This window comes from Cicer arietinum, chromosome 7, assembly GCF_000331145.2.
Source record: "Cicer arietinum cultivar CDC Frontier isolate Library 1 chromosome 7, Cicar.CDCFrontier_v2.0, whole genome shotgun sequence".
In the NCBI taxonomy this organism is placed as follows: Eukaryota; Viridiplantae; Streptophyta; class Magnoliopsida; order Fabales; family Fabaceae; genus Cicer; species Cicer arietinum.
Genome location: NC_021166.2, coordinates 16697284 through 16714768, shown reverse-complemented (window position 1 = coordinate 16714768; position 17485 = coordinate 16697284).

The window sequence follows — 17485 nt, the reverse complement described above, 5'->3', positions numbered from 1 at the left end:
CTTGTAAATCGACATTGTTACTTCAATTGGCATTAGAGCTCGGTCTCTAGAAAGTTCAAAAAACACCTAACAAGTGCTAGAGAAAAGATCTAAAAGAATGTCGAAAGCAAAATACATTGTTGAAGGAGGATCCTCAAACAGACTAACATTCTTTGATGGATCGGATTACTACTTTTGGAAAAACAAAATGCAATTGTTTCTAAAGTCTCAAGACACAGAAATGTGACGCATCATTACAGATGGAGACTTCATACCAATGGTTGATCAAGATGACTCAAACACTGCCATGAAGAAAGAAACAGACTGGACAATCGATGATAAAACTAAGGTACTTTTAAATTCTAAAGCTCAGTTATTCTTATCATGTGCTTTAAGCAGGGAAGAAAGTGAAAGAGTAGATGAATGCACAACTGCAAAAGAAGTTTGGGATACACTACAAACTCTTCATGAAGGAACAAGCCATGTCAAAGAAACAAGAATAGACATTGGCATAAGGAAATTCGAATTGTTCGAAATGCAAGAAGGAGAAACTATTGATGAAATGTACTCAAGATTTACTACAATAGTAAACGAAATGCGTTCTCTTGGCAATGCTTACACAATACAAGAAAGAGTAAGAAAGATTATGAGGTGCCTTCCAATTATATAGAGACCAATGGTAACAGCTATAAGTCAAGCCAAGAATCTTGAATCACTGCCTCTGGAAGAATTAATTGAAACATTAAGAGCACATGAAGTATTGTTACAATAAGACAAACCAATCAAGAAAGGAAAGACAATAGCACTAAAAGCTTCCCAAGAAAAAATCACAGCACAAATAGAGGAAGAACTAGAAGAAAATGAACAAGAAAATGCTGATGAAATTGCTCTTCTTACCAGAAGAATGCAGAGAATGATGAGAAGAAGAGATCAAATCAAAAAGGGATTTCAAAACAAAAATCCCAAAACAGAGGTTGACAAAAGCCAAGTCACATGCTTTGGATGCAATAAATTAGGACATTACAAAGCAGAATGTCCCTCAAACAAAAATCCAAGAAGAAGAAGAAGAAGAGGTAATAAGTTCTGAACCTTGTCATTTATGTGAACAAATGGGAAAAGAATTTGATAACTTGTTAAATGACTCAAATCTCCTTATTCAAAAATGTAGTTACTTAAAAGAACAATTTCTTAAAGAAAAATAAGAAAGTCAAGCTAAAAATAACATGCTAAAAAAAACCATTAAAGAGTTGAAAGAAACAGAAAAAGTGATTTTGAAAATCAAGAATGTTCTGCACTATAAACGGAAAACGTTCGACTGAAAAATGAAAACGAACTTCTCAAAACAGATTTATTAAATTTCATTAAAGCCATTGATACCTTTCATAACATCATGGGATCTCAAATAGGAATTTTTGATAAAGCTGGCATTGGTTTCAATCAAACCAAAATAACCAAGCTATATGAAAATTTCTTTGTCCCAAAAAGAAAGAAAAATGCAAAACTAGATGCTCATATTGTAAAAAACTTGGACATCTGGAATTTGATTGCTATTTTAGAAAAGGAGATGAAAAGATTGAAAGGAAAAAGGTAATTGAAAGAGGAAATCATCCTGTTAAAGCAGTTTTGAAAAAACTGCAAAAAGGAGAACAATCTCCAGAATGTTTCCTAAACGGAAAAAGTTCCAAAACAAAAGTTGAACATACTCCAGGAAAAAAAAAAGGAGAACAATCTGGAAACTCTTTCAAACCAAAGTTTAAACCTTCTGAAACCCAAATTGTTAAATCTATTTCAAAATCAACAACTAAATACTCAACTGGTTTCAAAAATAAAGGAATGATATACCATTCTAAAGAAAAAGGAAATGTCAAAACTAACTCTCAAGGACCCAAAACAAAGTGGGTACCTAAGGCTGAAATAATATCATATGCAGGTTGGTTTTCCAAATATAAAGAGAAAACTTTGGTTCTTGGACAGTGGCTATTCAAGACACATGACAGGAGATAAAAACTGTTTCATAACATTCATCAAGAAGGATGGAGGATCAGTCACTTTTGGTAATGACAATCAAGCTCAGATTAAAGGTAATGGAACCATTGGTAAGATAAACTCTGGTCAAATAAATGATGTTCAATATGTGGAAGGTTTAAAACACAACATGTTAAGCATAATTCAGCTATGTGACAATGGATGTGAAGTCATTTTCAAACAAAAGGTATGTGAAATCAGGAAAACTAAAACTGGAGAAATTCTATTTTCTGGAAATCGAAAGAAAAATTTATATGTTTTGTATCTTGAAGAACTACCTGATAAATCACGCTTTATATCAATCAATAAAGATAAATGGATTTAGCATAAAAGGGCTGGAGTATGAAAACCATTTCAAAAATTTCTAAACTAGATCTTGTTAGAGGATTACCAAAACTTGACTTTGAAAAAGATAAAATATGTGAATCATGTGCAAAAGGAAAACAAGTCAAAAGTAGCTTTCACTAAAAAGATTTTGTAACAACAAATAGAACTCTTGAACTACTTCACATAGATCCCTTTGGGCCATTCAAAACAACAAGTCTAGGAGGAATGAAATATGGTTTTGTTTTTGTTGATGACTTTTCAAGATTTACGTCAGTTCTATTTTTAAAACAAAAAAGATGATGTTTTTGAAGCATTCAAAACATTCTGTAAAAAGGTTCAAAATGAAAAAGAATCCAGCATCATTTTTGTAAGAAGTGATCATGGAGGAGAATTCATAAATGCTTCGTTTAAAACTTTTTTTGATGAACTTGGCATCTCTCACAATCTCTCATGTGCAAGAACTCCACAACAAAATGGAGTTGTTGAACGAAAAATAGAACACTACAAGAAATGACAAGAACTATTTTAGAAGAATCAAATGTTGAAAGATATTTTTGGGCTGAAGCCATAAACACATCTTGCTATATTCTAAATCGTGTATCTATCAGAAAGAACATCAACAAAACCTCATATGAAATTTGGAAAAATAGAAAACCAAACATATCTTACTTTCACATTTTTGGTTGTTACTGTTACATTTTAAACAACAAAGATCTCATTGGAAAATTTGATGCAAAATCTGATAAAGCAATCTTTCTTGGATACTCAACCGATTCTAAAGGTTATAGAGTATTCAATTTAAGAACTAATGTTGTTAAAATAAGTATGCACATATTATTTGATGATTTTAATGACTTGGATATAAGTAAAAAAGATGAGGAAGAAGAAACTTCAATCGAAACACAACAGCAAAATAGTTTGCAGAAAACAGAGATTGATAAACAATCTCTATTCCATTCTCCACCAAAAAGCTGGAAAATGATTGAAGATTATCCTCAAACCCAAATCATTGGAGACACGACTGATGGGATTAGAACCAGAAAATCATTCAAGAATGATGAAAACAACATGGCAATGATATCTCAGATCGAACCAAAATCAATTAAAGAAGCAATTATTGATCAATCTTGGATAAATGTCATGAAGGAAGAACTACTGCAGTTTGAGAAAAATGAAGTCTGGACCCTGGTACCTGATCCATTAGATGAAGCAACCATTGGTACACGGTGGGTTTTCAGAAACAAACTAGATGAAGAAGGTAATGTTATCAGAAACAAAGCAAGATTAGTAGCTCAAGGTTACAATCAACAAGAAGATATAGATTATGATGAAACATTTGCTCCAATTGCAAGGTTAGGAGCTATTCGAATACTTCTTGCATATGCATCTCATAAACTTATCAAATTGTTTCAAATGGATGTTAAAAGTGCTTTTTTAAATGGGTTCTTAAATGAACAAGTGTATGTAAAACAGCCCTCAGGTTTTGAAAGCCAATCAAAACCAAATCATGTTTTCAAACTTAACAAAGCTATAGTGGTTTAAAACAAGCACCAATGGTCTGATATGAACGACTGAGTTCATTCCTAATTAAAAATGGTTTTCTAAGAGGAAAAATCGACACTACATTATTTAAGAAAACATAGGGAAATGATTTACTCATCGTTCAAGTATATGTTGATGATATCATTTTTGGATCAACAAATAAAAAAATGTGTGAAAGTTTTTCAAAACTTATGCAAAGTGAATTTGAAATGAGCATGATGGGAGAATTAAGGTACCTTCTTGGTTTACAAATTAAACAATATGAAAACGGCATTTTTATTTGTCAAGAAAAGTACATCAAAGATCTGTTGGTTAAATACAAAATGAATAAATCAAAAATCATGTTCACTCATATGCATCCATCTTCTTCTTTAGAAAAAGATAAAAATGACAATTCTGTTTATGAGAAAGAGTATCGAGGAATGATTGGCTCTCTGCTTTATTTAACTGCTAGTAGGCCTGATATAATGTTTGCAGTAGGATTATATGCTCGATTTCAATCAGTACCAAAAGAATCCCATTTAACAGCAGTAAAACGCATATTTAGATATCTTGTTGGAACCACTAATCTTGGTCTTTGGTATAGAAAGGGTTGACATTTTGATCTTATAGCATACTGTGATGCTGATTATGTCGGAGATAAAATTGAAAAAAAAAAGCGCGAGTAGAGCATGTCAGTTCTTAAGCGAAGCATTAATCAGTTGGTCTTGCAGAAAACAAAACACTATAGCCTTGTCAACAACAAAGGCCGAATATGTTTCAGCAGCAAAATGTTGTTCATAGGTTCTATGGATTAAAAATCAACTTCAAGATTACTCTGTAAGCTATTCCAGTATTCCAATTTATTGCGATTATACGAGTGCTATAAATTTATCTAAAAATCCCATTCAACATTCTAGATTAAAACATATTGAAATAAAACATCATTTTATTCGTGATCATGTCAATAAGAAAGATATTGAATTAATCTTTGTTGATACTCAAAATCAACTTACTGACATTTTTACAAAGCCTCTTGTCGAGGATAATTTCAATTTGATCAAAGAAAAATTGAAAATCATGAAAAATCCAGAAAATTTTGGATAAATTCTGCTTATGCAGAAAACAAAGAACGTTTATCAGTCTCCGTTTCGCGTGCATCATTCTCCGTTCTGAAAAACCAACATTCTCTTCTGAGTCATCATTTTCCCTCTTAAAACCAAAAAGGTAAATCTTGGCATGTAATACATGTGTCTCTCTGTCTGAAGATAGAGTGCTGACACAAGCTTTATAGCCCCCCAAATTCTTTTCCTCCTTCCCTAGGTTCACAAAAATTGGTCAGAAAAACAATCATTATTTTATTTTCCTCTTCTCAAGTCAGAAAAAATAGTTTCTTTTTCAACCTCTTCACCTTCTTTTTCCCCCAAAATTTGCATCAAGATTCTATCTAAATACAAGTCTTCTCCTTCATCTCTTTCACTCTAAATCACTTACAAACAAAAATGGCGCGAACCAAACAATCAGCACGCAAAAATGTTTCTCCCTACTCACCATCCTCTTCATCCCCTTCATCTGATTCTGTGGAACGTTCACCCTCTCCACCACCTCGATCAACACCACCACACACAGCCTCTCATTCAACATCTTCTGACAACAACCAAGAAATCTTCAATCCCAATCCTCTGTCTACTATTCTTCCACCACTATACACTCGTCCTACACCAAACCTTGCTCAGGTTCCTCTACATTTGTGTAACCAAACTATTCCTAAACGACGCTCAATAAGGGTTCAATCTGGAATTGAAACCTCAAAACCCTCAAACCTAAAACCACATTACTTCATCATCTCAGATTCTGAGACTGATGATTCTTCTGATTCCTTCCCTCCAACATCAGCAAGGGCACCAACAAACACCAAACCTACCACACCATCCAAATCAACCTTCTCCTCCGAACCCTCACAATCAACTCCCCCAAACCAAAAATGGAGATTGATAAATGAAATTGTCTCCCTTCTTTCTAAACGAACTGAATCCCCCTCTCAATCCAAACCAAAAACAAAACCCATGAAAACAAAAACTGCCATGATGATTGCACAATTCCTTGCTCGCAAGAATCTCCCAAATCCTCAAAGGAGAAAAACCATCGCTCCTAAACAAAACCTCAAACACTGTCAACCCACCTCTCCAGAACATTCTCCACAATGTTCCTCACCCCAACCTCAAGAACGTTCTCCAATTCCAAAATGTTCTTCAGTTTAAACTCCTTTTTCTCCTTCATCACAAAAACGTTCTCCTGCTCCCATAGTCTTTCCTCCAAAATCCTCTCCTCGTCCACAACCTTCACCATCAACACACGCCAAACGTTCTCCCACTCCAGAACGTTCCTCTACCTCCACTTCTTCATCATCTGAACCATCTCCACCCTCTAAAAATTCCAAACAAAATACTCCGCCTCTGATTTCCCCTAACAAATCCAAACTCTTCAAAAACAAATCGGCTCTACGCCCAGTTGGGATCGGACGAGTTTTTGTCTTTGACAAACTCATCATTGAGGGCAATGTTGTCCAGCATCACACAAATGCTCTTGGTTGGACATCATTCCTACGAACGTCTGAATGCTACTACCCAAATGTTTTTCGAGCATTCTACTGCAATGCAAAGACTTTTGCTGACAAATCCCTTATCATTTCCACGATAAAGGGAGTTCAGATCAAACTAACCTCGGACATTCTGGCTTCCATTCTTTAGTTGCCCACAGAAGGCCCATTTGTGTTTGGCAACAACTGGTACTCAGCTTTGAATCTTCAAAAGACTGAAGTACTTTTTGATCTGTTTCAAGAATGATCAACCCACTACTTGTCAACATACCTTAAACCCCTCCCTAAAGTGTTCAACAGTATGTGCCAGTGTCGCGACCTAAAATTTCGAGTTTTCATCGAACTCAATGGAGCCGCCACCAAAGTTTATTTTAAAATAGGGAAAATATTGGGAAACCCTTAAAAATGTAAAAATTGTCTTTGAAACCAGATTTTGAGTTCGGGAGTCGATTATGCGTAGGGAAGGTATTAGCACCCTACGGCATCCGTTAAAATACGATTACCTTTAATTAATTGTGCAAAATTATATCAACTTAAATATATTTATTTTTCTTTATTATTAAATATGAATATAAAGTGTTTTTTATAAATGTGATTTTTTGAGATAAAAACGTATTTAAAAGAGTAAAAAAAAAAATTTATTATTGTGCTTGACAAGAGTGTGATCTTGCTCCTACGTATCTCCCGATGCGATGGAAAAATCAAAGCTACGTAGTTCTTGGAAGAAAATGTGGATGTGTTGATTGCTTTTAAATAAATTGTATTTTTTGTTATTTTCTTTTAAAAAAATAAATTTGACAAGCATAAAGAAATAAACTTGCTCGATTTGAATAATTATCTTAAAATATGAATTTTAAGACGATCGAATTGTACAACTCGTGTCTCAAAATTCAAGGAGTAAAAAGATGTCACATCTAATTTAATCCTCTTAAGAATATTTTTATTTTTATTTTTAAATTAAGTTTCCAAACTAACAACATAGTTTAATTTATAGTATGTAACTCTAGGATTAAAATATAAATAATTTTTATGATTAACTTGTTTATAATTTTTATTTTATTAATTTATTTTGTGAATATGAGATTTAGAACCATCAAATTGTCACAATTTGTGTTCTAATAACTCAAAAATTAAAAAGATGTCACATCTTAGTTAATATTTAATGAAATATTTGTTATTATTTTATTTTAAAAAAAGATATTAAATATTAAACAAGTTTAAATGATTTTTTTTCTCGAAATAGAATTAGTTATAACCACGAGAATAAAATAGCAAAAATAAAAAAAAAATATATGGACTTTAACTTAATCTATTAAATGAATAAAAAATTTATATTAATTATAAATATAATTCTTTTTTAATATATTTTGTAAATAAGTGAAAAATTGTTATAATGTAAAATAAATGACTTTGTTAACTGTATTCATAATTTTTATAATAAACATAATTAATTATATTAAACATAAATAATAATAATTTAATGAAAATAATACCCTAACCCTTAATAAAATGAAAGCCTACTTATGCCTAAACAAATCAGGAAAAGATGAACAAACAGAGCAAACCTCACCCCCATTCCAAATTCAGATTTCTGATTGTTTTAGAAAATTTCCTCCCCTCTCTCAGTTCAGTTCTGTTTGTGTCAATTTATAAGAGAAACGGCTAATGTTTTCATTCATTGTACAAATACATGTTCTGGATTTTGTATTGTTACTCAACAAAAATTCATTGGATTTTACACTGTTTTTTTGTAATAAAATTTAAGCAAAGTACAATTAAGGGAAAAAAAGAAGGCTGAGGATAATTATATTTTACGTGGTAAAAAGATAATTAAATATAAGTACCTTAATTTGACAGGTTGAGGATTTGCAATTGAAAAAAAATGTAAATAGTGTCGGTGGTTGGCAAAAAAAAAAATGACTCAGACCAAGGATGATCGTTTTTCGGATTGATTCCCGATGCGTAAATCGACGCAAAAAATAAATAAATAAATGACTCAGACCAAGGGTTGGTTACCGATGCGTTGATCGACATAGATAAACATAGATAAAATGATCGTCTTCGGGTTGGTTACCGATGCGTTGATCGATATAAATAAAATGATGACTACAAGCAAAGATGAGTTTAAAGTGTAGAATGTAAATAAAAGGAGATAAATTTGTTTTATTTTTATTTTTAAAAGGAAACATGTATGTGGTAATGCAAACGTAAAATGAATAATGTGATACAAAAGTTATTGAATATAAATAAAATATACACATAAGATATGCATGATTAACTCATTATGCATGATATAAGAAGTTGTTGAGTATATGTAAAATATGAGTGAAGATGCATAAATCATGTGTGAGTATTTGAAAGAAAAAAAAAATGTAACATGCATGCAATGAAGATAAATTCCTTTTAAATAATTTTTTATATTGCTTTATTCATTTTTTTTTTTGGTTCCCCGATCCTTATGCGACTTTATACACTTATAAGATTCAATGAATCAACGACGATAACAATGATGACGTATATCTTGTGTAATCACTTTTCTTGAGGTCAATCAAATGTGCATTATTTAAAATGATTACCCTTCATTTTTTTATACAACCATATATCTCGCGTTCCCGTGTATATATTTTCAAGCGTCAAAATATTTAAGATATTTTTTTTATTTTCATATATTTCAAATTCTCATATTTATTATCATAAAATAACATTTTTTTTAAAAACGTTAGAACAAACAGCAATGAGACTAAATTTGTTTAGATCTGCCTCTTCTAGTTTTGTTTCCATCAGGACTTTGATTGAGGGAATTTCGACTTCGATGGGAAGTACCGCTTCCATTCCATACACCAATGAGAAAGGAGTTGCCCCTGTTGAGGTACGAACAGAGGTTCTATAGCCATGTAATGCAAAGGGAAGCATTTCATGCCAATCCTTATATGTCTCCACCATCTTCTGTATGATCTTCTTGATATTCTTATTTGCTGCTTCTACAGCCCCATTCATTTTCGGACGATATGGAGAAGAATTATGGTGTTGAATTTTGAAATTATCACACAACTCTTTCATCATTTTGTTATTCAGATTAGTCGCGTTATCAGTGATTATCTTATTTGGCAATCCATATCGACAAATCAATTCTCTTTTGATGAATCTGACAACCACACTTCTCGTCACATTGGCATAAGAAGCGGCTTCAACCCATTTTGTGAAATAATCAATAGCTACTAGGATAAACCGGTGTCCATTTGAAGCCTTAGGCTCGATGAGTCCAATAACATCCATTCCCCACATTGAAAATGGCCATGGTGATGTTAAAACATTCAAAGAAGTGGGTGGTACATGTATTTTATCAGCATAGATTTGACATTTGTGACATTTCTTTACGTGACTAAAGCAGTCGGATTCCATGGTCAACCAGTAGTAGCCAGCCCTTAAGATTTTTCTAGCCATTGTGTGCCCATTTGCATGAGTTCTAAAAGAACCTTCGTGAACCTCTTGAATGATCTTTTCTGCTTCTGCTTTATCCACACATCTGAGGAGAACCATATCATGATTCCTCTTATAAAGCACATCACCATTTAAGAAGAAGTTCATTGACAACCTCCTCAAAACCCTCTTGTCGTTCTCTGAAATACCTGATGGATATTCCCTATTCTTAACATAGGATTTGATATCATAAAACCATGGTTTGCTATCAAGCTCTTCTTCTATTGATAAGCAATATGCAGGTTTATCTATTTGTTGAATCTTTATGACCGGCACGTCTTGATTAGTGGTTATTTTGAACATTGACGACAAAGTGGCCAAGGCGTCAGCTAACTGGTTTTCTTCTCGAGGGATATGGTGAAAAGTAATCTTCTCAAATTGTTCTGTCAATTCTTTGATATGGGTGTGATACGGAATCAATTTAGAATCTCGCGTTTCCCAATCTCCTTTCGTCTGATGGATGACCAACAATGAGTCTCCATATACCATGCTTCATATTCTGCAATATTGTTTGTACAATCAAAACACAACCTAGCCGTAAATGGAGTGAATTGGTTCTCTGGAGAAATCAAAATGGCTCCAATTCCATGCCCTAACGCATTAGAGGCACCATCAAACACCAACCTCCATTTTTCTTTATCAGATGATTCAATCTCTTCAACTAAAGTCATTATGTCTTCATCGGGGAATTCACACTGCATTGATTGATAATCTTCTACCGGTTGTTGGGTTAAGTACTCTGCTAGTGCGCTTCCTTTGATAGATTTTTGTGTAACATATATCAAATCGTATTCTGATAACAACATCTGCCAACGGGCGATCCTTCTAGTAAGAGCAGGTTTCTCAAAGATGTAATTAATTGGGTCCATTTTAGACACCAACCAAGTTGTGTGACATAACATGTATTGCCTCAACCGACGAGCAGCTCATGCCAATGCGCAACATGTTCGTTCAAGTAGTGAATATCTTGTTTCACAACCGGTGAACTTTTTTCTCAAATAATAAATAGCATGTTCTTTCCTACCAGATTCATCATGATGCCCTAGTACGCAGCCCATTGACTCGTCAAGTACTGTTAAGTACATAATAAGCGGTTTCCCAGGAACAATTCTGGCACTTTGAAAAGTTTGGCGAATGTCATAAATAGGAATCTTATGTGAATTCGGTGTCCAGATTTCTCTTAACCTTCTCTTTATCAGCTTGAGTAGGTACATATCCCAACCCGTACCTATTGTTCTTTTCTGGTATTTCTATCAACTTTCCCAAAACAACTCCTCCTTCCAACATAGATTTGGTAAACTTCAATGATGTGGTAGATAGTTTTGGTTCTTTTAAACGATATTCTTCACCCCTGAAGACGGCATTGGCAATTTCTAATGCTTGAAACGAAGTCTCTATGGCTTCCTCTGTGTTTTCAATGTAGCTTGTAGAAGATAAATGACTTACTATCATATCTTCTTCCCCGGATATTATTACCATCTTATTGTTCACTATAAACTTTAGCTTTTGATGGAGGGTGGATGTCACTACTCCAACAGCATGAATCCCTTGTCTCCCTAAAAGACAGATGTACGTCGGTTTAATATCCATTACTTGGAAGGTTATCCCAAAGATGTGGGGTCCGATTTGAATTGGCAGGTCAATCTCACCAACCACTTGTCTTCTAGATCCATCAAACGCTTTCACCACAAAAGCACTAGGCTTCAAACAGGCTCCCTCAACAAATAGCTTTGACAGTGTTGATTTAGGCATGACATTTAATGATGAACCATTATCTACTAGCACTCGTGCAAGAATGTGATCGTGACTAAACGAAGTTTGAACTTCCTTAGTCGCTCAAATAACTTTTGAAGGTTAACAACATGGTCTTCTTCGGTTCAAGATTTTGCGATCATATCATCCACGTAAACCTCTATTTCCTTATGCATCATGTCATGAAACAAAGTTACCATTTCTCTTTGATAGGTTGCCCCGGCATTCTTCAATCCAAATGGCATCACTTTATAGCAGAAAGTCTCCCATTGTGTGATGAACGTAGTTTTCTCCATATCTTCGGGAGCCATCTTGATTTGATTGTATCTTGAGAAACCATCCATGAAGGATAAAAGAGAGTATTGAGCAGTGTTATCCACTAAGACATCAATATGAGGTAGAGGAAAATCATCTTTAGGACTAGCTTTATTTAAATCCCGATAATCAACGCACATTCGAACCTTTCCATCTTTCTTTGGAACTGGTACAATATTAGCCACCCATTGAGGATATTTTGCTACTGCTAAGAAACCAGCATCAAATTGCTTCTTGACCTCTTCTCTAATTTTAAGCGACATATCAGGTCTCATCCTTCTCAACTTCTGTTTAATTGGAGTGTATTCAGGCTTTAGTGGTAGCTTGTGTTCAACTATGTTAGTATCTAACCCGGGCATATCCTGATATGACCATGCAAAGACATCCACATAATCAATTAAAAGTTTAACCAACTTTTCTCGCTCACTTTCTTTCATAGACATACCAACTTTAACTTCTTTTTTATCATGCTCAGTCCCTAAATTGATCGCCTCAACAGGTTCTTGATAGGGTTGGATTATCTTAGCTTCCCGTTCAATTAAGCTTTCTAGTTCTGGGGGAAGCTCACAATCGTCTTCACAATCCTCATCGGCATGATTAATCAGACGTTCAAAGTTACAAGAAATGGTTCTAGCGCTGTTATTTTCAACATATTCATTTTCGACTCTGCATTGTTTAAAAGAAAAAAAGAAAAAAATATATATATGAATAAAGATTGCCAAAAGAAAGAAAAAAGAGAAAAAAAAAACAAAACCAGTTGGAGAATTCAAAAATGCATTTATTGATAATAAGTACGGAATTGAAATACATATGCCCTAATTAGTTATCCTTATAGCCTTGGGCAGAGCAAAAGGAGTTAAAAATACATAATTACTTTGAACATGAATTAACAAACACGGGAAACTCGATGATCTTCCAATTGTTGAGATTGGTGTTTGGAGGACAAGGGTACACTAGCTTGAGGGTATCATCATCACCATGATCCTCTTCCGCAACAGCCACCTGATCAGCATATATTATTCCGGCGCTTTGAAAATTTTGACGAATGTCACAAATAGGAATCTTCTGTGAATTCGGTATCCAGTTTTCTCGACGAGTCACCTTGTTTTCTCTTTTTTCCTTCGCAGCCTTTTCTTCATCAGCTTGAGTAGGTACATATCCCAACCCGTACCTATTGTTCTTTTCTGGTATTTCTATCAACTTCCCCAAATTGAGAAAAACTCCTCCTTCTAACATGGATTTGGTAGACTTCAATGATATGGTAGATTGTTTTGGTTCTTTTAAACGATATCCTTCACCCATGAAGACAACATTGGCAATTTCTAATGCTTGAAAGAAAGTCTCTATGGCTTCCTCCGTGTCTTCAATGTAGCCTGTAGAAGATAAATGACTTACTATCATATCTTCTTCCCCATATATTATTACCAGCTTATTGTTCACTGTAAACTTTAGCTTTTGATGGAGAGTGGATGTCACTGCTCCAGCAGCATGAATCCATGGTCTCCCTAAAAGACAACTGTACGCCGGTTTAATATCCATTACTTGGAAGGTTATCCCAAAGATGTGGGGTCCGATTTGAATTGGCAGGTCAATCTCACCAATCACTTGTCTTCTAGATCCATCAAACGCTTTCACCACCAAAGCACTAGGCTTCAAACAGGCTCCCTCAACAAATAGCTTTGACAGTGTTGATTTAGGCATGACATTTAATGATGAACCATTATCTACTAGCACTCGTGCAAGAATGTGATCGTGACACCTCATAGAGATGTGCAGTGCCTTATTATGCTCTGTCCCTTCAGCTGGTAATTCATTATCACTAAAACTCAGGCAACTACTAGCAGTGATGTTACCGACAACTCCATCAAACTGATCGACAGTGATATCGTGAGTAACATGGGCTTCGTTTAGAACTTTCATCAGTGCCCTTCTATGTGCTTCAGAATTCAATAACAAGGAGAGAACTGATATCTTGGAAGGGGTCTGATTTAGCTGATCCACCACCTTATATTCACTTTGCTTGACAAACTTCAAAAATTCACTAGCTTCTTCTTCAGACACCGTCTTTTTACTGATCTCTTGTCCTTTTATGGTATGATACATATCTTCTTTTCCTTTTTCTCCATTAACCTCTTTTTTCCTAAGTTGCTCAGGAGTGTATACTCGACCACTCCGAGTCATTCCACCAATCCCTGAGATGTTAGTGACCTCAGTTCCTTTAGGTTCACAACCATCACTTGGTTGATGATCTGCCAAGTGGGATGTGACTTCGTATTTCCACGGTACTGCCTTGGTATTTCCATAAGGAAACGGGATTGGTGTTTGGACAATTATTGCATTTGGCTTGTTATGAGTTGACTTAAGATTCTCTTTTTTGTAAAGAATTTCCAATGGTTTTGGGAAAGATATATTATTTTCCACACACGACCCCATGGTGAACACATGACCATCTACTGCATGTTGGTCTATCCCATCTTCAATGAAATTCACAGAGGCGTTCCCGTGACCTGGCAAAGGATTGCTCCCTATGTTGGGATTGTCCTCCTTGAAGGTAAGCCATTTTGCATTAATCAATTCTTGCACTTTAGATTTTAGGGCTTGACAATCTTCAATGGAATGCCCAACGGCTCCTGCATGATATTCACATTTGGCATTTGGATTATACCATTTTGGAAATGGTGGTTCAAGAGGTTTCATTGGTCTTATGACTACCATTGAATTTTGAAGTAAATGGGGCAACAATTGGCTATACGTGACGGGAATTGGATCAAAACGAGTTATCCTTTTTTCTCGATTGACAGGTGGTCTGTAGTGATTTGAGCTTGGGTATTGATTTTGTGGGGAAAATGCGGTAGGTGGTGGTTGATAAAAAGGTGGTCTTGAAGGGTGATATTGAGGGAATGAAGCTTGTGTGGTTGCGGCCACATATGGATAAGGGGTGTAAGGATTTTGTGGTATCGGGGGCTGGAAAATTGGGGGTCGATAAGAATTGATGGGTGGAAAATAAGAGATTCTGGGGTTTACCATTACAGCGTTAGTGTCTCCTTCTTTCTTTTTTGTGAATGTCGTCTGGGGTCGTTTCACGCTAGTTGCTGCACATACGATCTTGCCACTCCTCATCCCACTTTCTATCCTTTCTCCTATCATGACAAGGTCAGAAAAGTTTGATGACATACTCCCAATCATCTTGTCAAAAAAAGGCGACGGGAGAGTATCCATAAACATACCAACCATTTCTCTTTCAGATAATGGGGGTTCTACTTGTGAGGCCATTTCCCTCCACCGTTGTGCGTATTCTTTGAAAGCTTCGTTGTCATTTTTCAGTGAATTTTGCAATTGCATCCTATCAGGGGCCATGTCAACGTTGTACCTGTATTGCTTCAAAAAGGCATCAGCTAGGTCCTTCCATGAACGAATTTGATTTCGCTCAAGATGCATATACCAACTTAACGATGCCCCACTCAAACTGTCTTGGAAGAAGTGAATGAGAAGTTTATCGTTATGAGCATGAGATGCCATTTTTCTGCAATACATAGTTAGATGATTTTTAGGACATGTGTTGCCCTTGTATTTTTCAAAGTCAGGAACCTTGAATTTGGCAGGGATAGTCACATCAGGAACCAAACACATATCGAAAGCTTCAAGGCCATAAACATTATACCCCTCAATAGCTTTTATTCGCTCTTCCAAGACATGGAATTTTTCCTTTGATTGTGTATCATCCCCAATGTGAGGTTGATGCCAATTTCCATTAGTATCGAAATGGGGTACTTGGGGTGCAATATATGGAATATTTTCTGAGGGTTGAGTGTTTTGGGGGTTTAAGTGGTTTGGGTTGTTTTCCATGGGGTTGACGACTAAGGGTGGAGTATAACCGGGTGGAAGACCGTACATAGGAAATTGTATAGTTGTTGTACGAGGTTGCTGGGTAGTTGGAATATTGCCAACAACAATAGGTAAACTATTTGGAGCGACAATAACCTCAACAGGATCAAACTCTAGGTGAGATCTTCATGCTAACCAAACAGGATGTACATCCAGAAGGCTACCACTACGCAATCTCGAATCTAAACTTAAGTTTTTGTTCAAACCCGGGTATAAGGTTCCACTCATAAGTGCGTGTCTTAAAAAAGTGTAGGTGTTGAATAAATCCATAATTCAATAAATCCATATAAAATAAATAGAAATAGATAAATAAAATAAAAATAATTTAATAACTTAAAAGAATATTATAATGTTAGCTAATACTTATTAAAAAAATAATAAACACATAAAGAAAATGAAAAAAAAAAACAAACAAATATAGAAAATGTTTAAAAAAAAAATATTATGCACAATTAATTTGTTAGGCTTTACTCTCTAAATTTTCCCAGTGGAGTCGCCAGCTTTCGCGGCCTAAAATTTCGAGTTTTCATCAAATTCAATGGAGTCGCCACCAAAGTTTATTTTAAAATAGGGAAAATATTGGGAAACTCTTAAAAATGTAAAAATGGTCTTTGAAACCAGATTTTGAGTTCGGGAGTCGATTATGCGTAGGGAATGTATTAGCACCCTACGACATCCGTTAAAATACGGTTACCTTTAATTAATTGTGCAAAATTATATCAACTTAAATATATTTATTTTTCTTTATTATTAAATATGAATATAAATTGTTTTTTATAAATGTGATTTTTTGAGATAAAAGTGTGTTAAAAAAGAATGGAAAAAAAGAAAGTTTTTCTAAATCTTGGCACTTTTGCTCTAGATATTTTCTTGAAAACCCATGAATAGCCCCTTTTTCCTCTTTTGTACTTGCCAACTCTCTTATGTCGATCTTCAACACTTCAGCAATTGTTTCCAACTTCGGTGGTTGCCCAATATATCGATAAGGATTTCCTCTTTCTAGGGAGTAACTCAATATTCGTTTGAATTCCTCTAATGTTGGGGCCAACTGAAAATCTTGAAAGGTGAAACATCTTAAGAGAGGATCATAATATTGAGCCAATGCGGTGAGGGCACCTGTTTGCACATTTACTGCCAAGAGATTTAGGATCTTCCCATATTTGTGAAAGAAACTATCACGTTGTATAGTTTTCATTTGATTGCTGATGTCTCTTAAACTTTTCAAATCAGGTTGCTTGAACTTTAAAAGTAAGGTTTTCCTTTTTTCCGATCCCATTGTCCACTTAAATAACACGTGACTAAGATTTGTATGATTCCCCAAAAATCCTGAAAATTAATGGAAAATGCTATTATGTTTTATTTTTTCTTAGAAAAAGAGAGGAAAAAAAAATATCATGAGGTATGAATGAAACTAATATATGTAAACTCTTGAATATATGAAATAATTTATTGGTTTTTTACGGATATTCTTACAATGAAAGAGTCTATTGGCTTATTTAGTGAAATTCTCACAAGGGAGGCTTTATGGTTCTAAACACGGTTCCTAGAGCCAATAATCCTATTTTGGAATATTGCCAACAACAATAGGTAAACTATTTGGAG